This window comes from Muntiacus reevesi, unplaced genomic scaffold (assembly GCF_963930625.1).
Source record: "Muntiacus reevesi unplaced genomic scaffold, mMunRee1.1 SCAFFOLD_102, whole genome shotgun sequence".
Taxonomy (NCBI): domain Eukaryota; kingdom Metazoa; phylum Chordata; class Mammalia; order Artiodactyla; family Cervidae; genus Muntiacus; species Muntiacus reevesi.
Genome location: NW_027077960.1, coordinates 57,184 through 65,352, shown reverse-complemented (window position 1 = coordinate 65,352; position 8,169 = coordinate 57,184).

The window sequence follows — 8,169 nt, the reverse complement described above, 5'->3', positions numbered from 1 at the left end:
CTGCCAACCCGTCTCCCTCCACCCTCGTGCACACACGATCAGTCAAGGAATCCCGTGGACTTCAGCCCGCCAGACTCCTCTGTCCATGGATTTTTTCAGGCAAGAATACTGGACTGGGTTGCCATTTCCTTCTCCATGTATGGAGTCTTTAAAGATTCCGTCACTGTGGTGTTGCTTCTCCACTTGTACATGCCCTTTCTCCCTAAGTACAGTAGAAGTCATCCCCACTTCCCAACATGTCTGTCTTCCGACCTCTGCAGAATGTTTTGCTTGAGCTCACCACAGCGTCAGGATATTCTAGAAAGCCTTCTGATTGCAGTCTCTTCAGGAGGTTACAAGTGCTTCAAACCTCAGGATTTTACAAAGCACTTTTTACAACCTCAGCTGAAAGGGAAGTCAACACTCAGTGAAAGTCACAGGCTTCCATGGCCTGGACTTGATTATGGGTTGTACTTTCATAATCATCGTGTTTCATATACCAACTAAGATGTCACTGAGAATTTTTTTTTTCTCATCGTTCTATCTTTCATGTTTATTTAGATATACTATGGGTTTTCCTATATACCTTCCATTAGGGATGAGGGTCTTAAGTCAGTAGAACTTACTTCAGCTGACTTCCAGTTAGCTGTGTTAGGACAGGAAAAAGAATGACCAGCTGCTGGATTCTTAAGATTATGTACGAAAACTTTTTTCGTTTTCCTGTGTGCAGTCATCCAATTCTAACTTTCTGCAGTAGGCATTCAGATAAATCAAAAAACCGCCTAACTACTAGGCGGGCTCCAATGCAAGTACTGACCAGGCCCGGCCCTACTCAATTTCCCAGATCAGAGGAGATAGGGCACGTTCAGGGTGCTAAGGCCTTAGACCGAGGCGGCTGTCAGGCGCCCCAAGAGCTCCGCTTTGAGCCTCCCTTGCGTTCTGACCTGCCCTTCGGGCCTGGGGCCACAGCTCTCGAGCTGGCGCACGCTGCACTTGAGCCGCACGACCCGCGACTGGACTCTGACCAACCAGAGCCGGCAGCTCGGGAGCCAGCAGAGGGCGCCACGGACCCGCACACCACCAGCCCCGGCCAGCACCCCTCTGGACCGTCCAGGGCCTGGCGTGCCTGCGGGACCTGGGGTGGGGGGAGGGGGTTGGGTAGAGCAGCGAGGACGTCTCGGTGCCCCCTTACCCCCTGTCCCCCACCATCCCATTCGCTGCTCAGGGTGACATGGCTCCGGACGAGCGGGTCTTCGGCCCGGGGCCACGGGCCCTGGAGCCTCCTGCGGGCTTAGAGGCAGCCCAGCCGGGGCCCCAGGCGCACATCCTGCTCGCTGCCCCAACCCTCTGGAGCGCCTCAGCCCCGCCTTTTCGCCCGACCAAGACCCGCCCTGCCCCCACTCTGCCGGCCCAGTACAAGTCTTTCCTGAGAGAGCAGAGGAGCGAAAGCCAGGCACACGGACAGGCACTCGCACGCACCCACGCCAGGTGAGACTGAGCCAGAAGGAGACGAGGGTTCAGAGAGAGACTGGAAGACAGCGTGTGGGCAGGGGGGGCCTCGGGCAGGATGCCGGGCAGCTGCAGAGACCACCCGGCCCTGAGCAGCCAAAGCGATGGGGGCGGGGGGAGGCCACTGAGCAGCGGCGGGCCTGGAGAGGCCCAGGGTAGGAGGACACATGAGATCTCCGTGCTCCGCGCCCCGCCCCCCTCCACACAACCCCCTGCACGCATGCCACGCCGGGGCGCTCTGACACTAGCTTCTCTGGAGTTTTGTCACTTGAATTTCTCTCCCTCTGCTCAACTGAGTGATGACAGTGTATTGAACAGCTAGGTCATTTCCAAATATATTAAGCTTAGTGTTTCACAGGACACCCGGACATGTATGGAGAGACCAGCACGGATGCATGGACACCAACCTTGGTAACTGGACAACCAATGGGAAATTACTGTCTGACTCAGGAGAGAGAAAGAAACCCGAACAGATGGAATGAAATGAAGAGAAACACAAGCTTTGCAACTCACACCCTAATTCAGTTACCAGAAAATAAACAACACTATAACCATTTTAGAAAAACAATAGACCTCTCCATGACCTTTGGTCGGGTGAAGAGTTCAAACACACACCAAAAAAAAAGCCAACTTCTCCAAGTCGTGAATATGTTAGTTCACACATTGACTTTTACATTGAAATGTGTAACAAATAAACTTAAAATCATTGACTCACTACATAAGCATGGAAGTATTTTAAACATAAAATATGTTCTATAGTATTCAGGAAGCACTTGGCACATCTGTAAGTGTATCAGACCCAAAACTGGAACGTAGTGGAAGAGTCAGGATAGTCTAAACATGAATCCCTAACTAAAAGCAACACACAGGATTACTGTAGATAAAAAAGGTTAAAGAAGAGAAGCTAGAAATCAGTCAATAAATGTCTTAGGGGTTAGCTTAGAGTGACTAGCCTCTGCGTGACTCTTTAAATTTTTCATGTTTGCAGCTTCCAAATTTTCCATGGTGAGAATAATACTTTCGCCTCCAAGCCAGAGTGACTTGGGGACACAAAGGTAAAAGTCGATAATTTTCTTTGCCTATGTATGAATATTTACAGTCAGAGGTAGAAAAGGAGGAGTCTGTCCCTTGTCTAGATGATGACAATCCCCAGGTGTGGGATGTCTCCAGCCATGGTTTAGCCATAAATGTTCCACCAGTAAAGATTTCTCTGAGACCAAATGCTCCCTAGCCCTGGAAAAGACAATATCCCTTAAAACCAGAAGCTCATGAGGGTCTTAGACCATTAGTTAACAAATACCGAGATAATGAAACTCGAATCAGCTGTGAGTCCCCCTGCAACACCCCAATCTTGCCCGTTCAAAAACCAGATGGATCTTACCGATTCGTCCAGGATCTAAGAGCTGTTAATGAAGCTGTGGTTCCCATCCACTCCATAGTCCCAATCCCATATACCCTCCTATCCCAAGTCCCAGGAAATGCCAAGTACTTCTCAGTCTTGGACCTTCAAGGTGCTTTCTTTTGCTTTCCTATCCATCCTGAATCCCAAAAACTCTTTGCTTTTGAGTGGCGGGACTTGGAAACAAGAGAGACCATACAACTCTCGACTGGACTCGACTACCCCAAGGGTTTAGGGACAGCCCTCATATCTTCGGGACTTCCTCGGGGAGAGAACTAAGGGAATTAACTTTAACAAACAGTAGTCTAATACAGTATGTGAATGACTTGCTGATAGCTAGGCCAGATTTTACCAGCTCTCAAATGGACACTATTTAAAACGCTAACTTTCCTGTATGAAAAGGGTTATCGAGTATCCCCCAAGTAGGCTCAGATTAGCTTAACCCAAGTAAAATATCTTGGATTTATAATTACGGAGAGAAAAAGAATGCCTGACCCCGAGGGGAGATCCCTCATCTAAAATACCCCGTACCCCCAAACAAAACAACAGCTTAGGGGATTTTTAGGAAGGACCGGGTTTTGCAGGATCTGGATTCTTAATTATGGCAATCTGGCCAGACCCCTATATGAAAATTTAAGGGGGAAAGAGGAAGAGCCACTCGACTGGCATGAGACCTGCAAGGTGGCCTTTAATGCCCTAAAAGAGTCCATCACTACAGCCCCAGCTTTAGGCCTCCCCAACCTGGAGAAGCCTTTTAGACTCTATGTTTCTGGAAGGACAGGAACTGCTCTTGGGGTGTTAGAGCAGATGATGGGGCCCGTATTACAACCTGTGGCTTATCTCTCAAAATAACTAGATGAGGTGGCCAGAGGGTGGCCCACGTGCCTCCGGGCAGTAGCAGCCACCGCTCTTATGATTAAGGAGGCATCTAAGCTGACCCTGGGTCAGCCCACCACAGTGTATACGCCACACCGGGTGCAAGCAGTCTTGGAAACGAAAGGGGACAGGTGGATGACAGGGGGAAGGATCACCCAATACCAAGCCCTCCTCCTTGACACTCCAGAAATAAAGTTGAGGGTCTGCCAGACTTTAAATCCAGCAAACTTACTGCCAGATCCCCCTACCTCCCTTCTGGATCATCAATGCCTACAAATCACAGACGAATTATACTCTTCTCGCCGGGACCTATCAGAGACACCTTTATCTGACCCAGAGGAAAACTGGCACACAGATGGCAGCAGTTTTGTAGAAAAGGGAGAGAGGAAAGCAGGATATGCTGTAGCGAGCCTGGAAGAAACTAAGGAAAGTGGGTCTCTTCCCCCAGACACCTCAGCCCAGAAAGCTGAACTTTTTGCCCTGACAAGAGCTTTGGAGTTAGGAGCAGGAAACAGGATAGATGTGTGTATGGACTCTAAGTATGCTTTCCTCATTCTGCATGCCCGTGCAGCAATTTGGAAAGAAAGAGGGATGCTCAGTGCCCGAAGCTATGCTATTAAACACAAAGAGCTCATTCTCAGGCTCTTGGAGGCAGTCAAACTTCCTGCAAAATTAGCTGTCATCCACTGCAAGAGTCACCAAAAGGGGCAAGAAAAATAGGCTCAGGGAAATAGGAAAGCTGATCAAGAGGCAGGACGAGCTGCCGGGGAAGCTACCTCTGCCACTGCTATCTGCCCTCTTTTCCCCAAGGAAACCCTGACTCCAGATTTTACCCCAGGGGGACATTCCCGATATGCTGAGCGGGGCTGGGAGATTGGGTCACATGGGTGGTTTCAGCCTGATCAGGCCCAAATAATACTCCCTGATTCTCAGGTTTAAAACATTACTAACTCCTTACATAAGAGCGCCCATTTTGGAAAAGATAATCTAGAAAACTTGCTTAAGCCTATTCTCTCCCATCCCCAGTTAGCTAAGGTTGTTAAACAAGACACACAAAATTGTGACACCTGTCTAAAAAATAACCCAAAAACCAGACCTCCTCTAATTACACCTGTCCAACATCGGGGATCATACCCAGGAGTGGACTGGCAGGTAGAATTTACAGCCATGCCCAAGACCCAATGGTTTTCTTACTTGCTAGTCTTTATTGACACATTCACAGCATGGATCTAAGCGTTCCCTACTGAAACAGAGAGAGCTACAGAAGTCTGTAAAGCTCTGCTGAAGGAGATAGTGTCTAGGTTTGGGCTGCCTCGGTCACTTCAGAGTGACAACGGGCCCTCACTTACAGCCACAATACCCCAGATCCTAGCCGCATGCTTAGGCATAAAATACCGGCTCCGCTCATCCTGGAGGCCTCAAGCTTCAGGAAAGGTAGAGAGAGCCAACCAGACTCTTAAAAGGGCTCTGGCTAAGCTATGTCAGAAACACATAATAAGTGGACACATATGCTGCCCATAGCCCTCATGAGGCTACGGACATCCCTCAAACGGCCACTATTGTTAAGTCCTTATGAAATGATGTATGGACGACCATTCTTAACTTCTGATTTGTTTCTTGACGAAGGTGCCAATACACTCTTAAAACATATAATTGACCTGGGAAGGTTACAGCAAGAACTCCAACGGTATGGAGAACAAACCACAGGAAGACTTGAAAAATCCCCAGGTAAAGCCAGGGGTCAAGTATCAGTAAAGACATGGCAAGAAAAAGGGAGTCCAAAGCAGCTGTCCGAGAAATGGACAGGGCCATATCAGGTTGTTCTAGTGACTTCAACTGCTGTAAAAGTGAAGGGTCTATCTGCCTGGGTCCACAATTCTAGAATAAAACCCTATGGCCTACAGGAGGGGGAGACAGAACCTGAGACTCCAAAGCCAGAGGACAGCTATTCCTGTGAACCTGTTGAAGATCTCAGGCTCTTGTTCAAGCAGAAACCCATCAATCCTGCCTCAGATAAGTAAAATGTATCATATGATGTTCTTCCTCTTTCTAATCATATCTCCCTGTATGGCTATTGACCTCTCCCTAAACGGGGCCTGTTCACTTGCAAACCACACTGCCTCTCAACTCAACTTAAGCAGCCCGGGCTGCATCTGCATTAATGACAAAGGTTGGGGGTATGTCCAACCCATCCCAGGGTATCACTATCAAAGGCCCACCCTTCCAGCCGAGCTATGGGCTGTTACTCAGCGCCCCCATGTGGTCGTAATATGGCCTTTTGGGGAAAGGGGGAAAAAAAACTTCATGTCTTGGTACCAGCAACAACTGTCTCTATTTACCCCCTGGATGACATCTGCAATCCCACCTGAGCCCTTATTTTCTCTCATGACTAACATCCCCCATGTGACCTTGCCTATCTCTCTAAAAAGCCACTCCCTAACAGGGGTGTCAGTGAGAAATCTAGATGACTCACAATGTGGGGTGACCGTCACTGGTGAAACTGATGGGAAAAACCGGGACAGGCCCTGTAGCTGGGAGACCAGTCGACGCCACCCCAGGCCAGCACGCGCCTGGCCCGGCCCGGGGCGCTTCCCGGAACCCGAGCGGCCTGACGAGGCTGCGGGAGCTCTGGCGGGGGTTGGGGAGGGGGGTGGCTTGAGCGGGGAGGACGTCTCGGTGCCCCCCCAACCTCGCCCCCCACCATCCCGTTCGCTGCTCAGGGTCACGTGGCTCCGGACGAGCGGGGCGTCGGCCCGGGGCCCCGGTCCCCGGAGCCTCCTGCGGGCTTAGGGGCAGCCCAGCCGGGGCCCCAGGCGCCCATCCTGCCGGCTGTGCAAACCCCCTGGAGCGCCTCAGCCCCGCCCTGTCCCCAAACCGAGGCCCGCCCTGCCCCCACGCCATGGGCCCAGCACAGGACCTTCCTGAGAGAGCGGACGAGCGACAGCCAGGCACACGGACAGGCACTCGCACGCACCCACGCCAGGTGAGACAGAGGTAGAAAGAGTCGAGTGTTCAGAGAGAGACTGGAAGACAGCGTGTGGGAAGGCGGGGGCTCGGGCAGGATGCCGGACAGCTGCAGAGACCACCCGACCCTGAGCAGCCAAAGCGATGGGGGCGGGGGGAGGCCACTGAGCAGCTGCGGGCCTGGAGAGGCCCAGGGTGGGAGGACACCTGAGATCTCCGCGCTCCGCGCCCCGCCCCCCTCCCCCCAACCCCCTGCACGCATGCTACGCCGGGGCGCTCTGACACTAGCTTCTCTGGAGATTTGTCACTTGAATTTCTCTCCCTCTGCTCAACTGAGTGATGACAGTGTATTGAACAGCTAGGTCTTTTCCAAATAAATTAAGCTGAGTGTTTCACAGGACACCCGGACATGTATGGAGAGACCAGCACGGATGCATGGACACCAACCTTGGTAACTGGACAACCAATGGGAAATTACTGTCTGACTCAGGAGAGAGAAAGAAACCCGAACAGATGGAATGAAATGAACAGAAACACAGGCTTTGCAACTCACACCCTAATTCAATTACCAGAAAATAAACAACACTATAACCATTTTAGAAAAACAATAGACCTCTCTATGAGCTTTGGTCGGGTGAGGAGTTCAAACACACAGCAAAAAAAAGCCAAATTTTCCAAGTCGTGAATATGTTAGTTCACACATTGACTTTTACATTGAAATGTGTAACAAATAAATTTAAAATCATTGACTCACTACATAAGCATGGAAGTATTTTAAATATAAAATATGTTCTATAGTATTCAGGAAGCACTTGGCACATCTCTAAGTGTATCAGACCCAACACTGGAACGCAGTGGAAGAGTCTGGATAGTCTAATAATGAATCCCTAACTAAAAGGAACACACAGGATTACTGTAGATAAAAAAGGTTAAAGAAGAGAAGCTAGAAATCAGTCAATAAATGTCTTAGGGGTTGGCTTAGAGTGACTAGCCTCTGCGTGACTCTTTAAATTTTTCATGTTTGCAGCTTCCAAACTTTCCATTTTGAGAATAATACTTTCGCCTCCAAACCAGAGTGACTTGGGGACACAAAGGTAGAAGTCGATAATTTTCTTTGCCTATGTCTGAATATTTACAGTCAGAGGTAGAAAAGGAGGAGTCTGTCCCTTGTCTAGATGATGTCAATCCCCAGGTGTGGGATGTCTCCAGCCCTGGTTTAGCCATAAATGTTCCACCAGTAAAGATTTCTCTGAGACCAAATGCTCCCTAGCCCTGGAAAAGACAATATCCCTTAAAACCAGTAGCTCTTGAGGGTCTTAAACCATTAGTTAACAAATACCGAGATACTGGAACTCGAATCAGCTGTGAGTCCCCCTGCAACACCCCAATCTTGCCCGTTCAAAAACCAGATGGATCTTACCGATTCGTCCAGGATCTAAGAG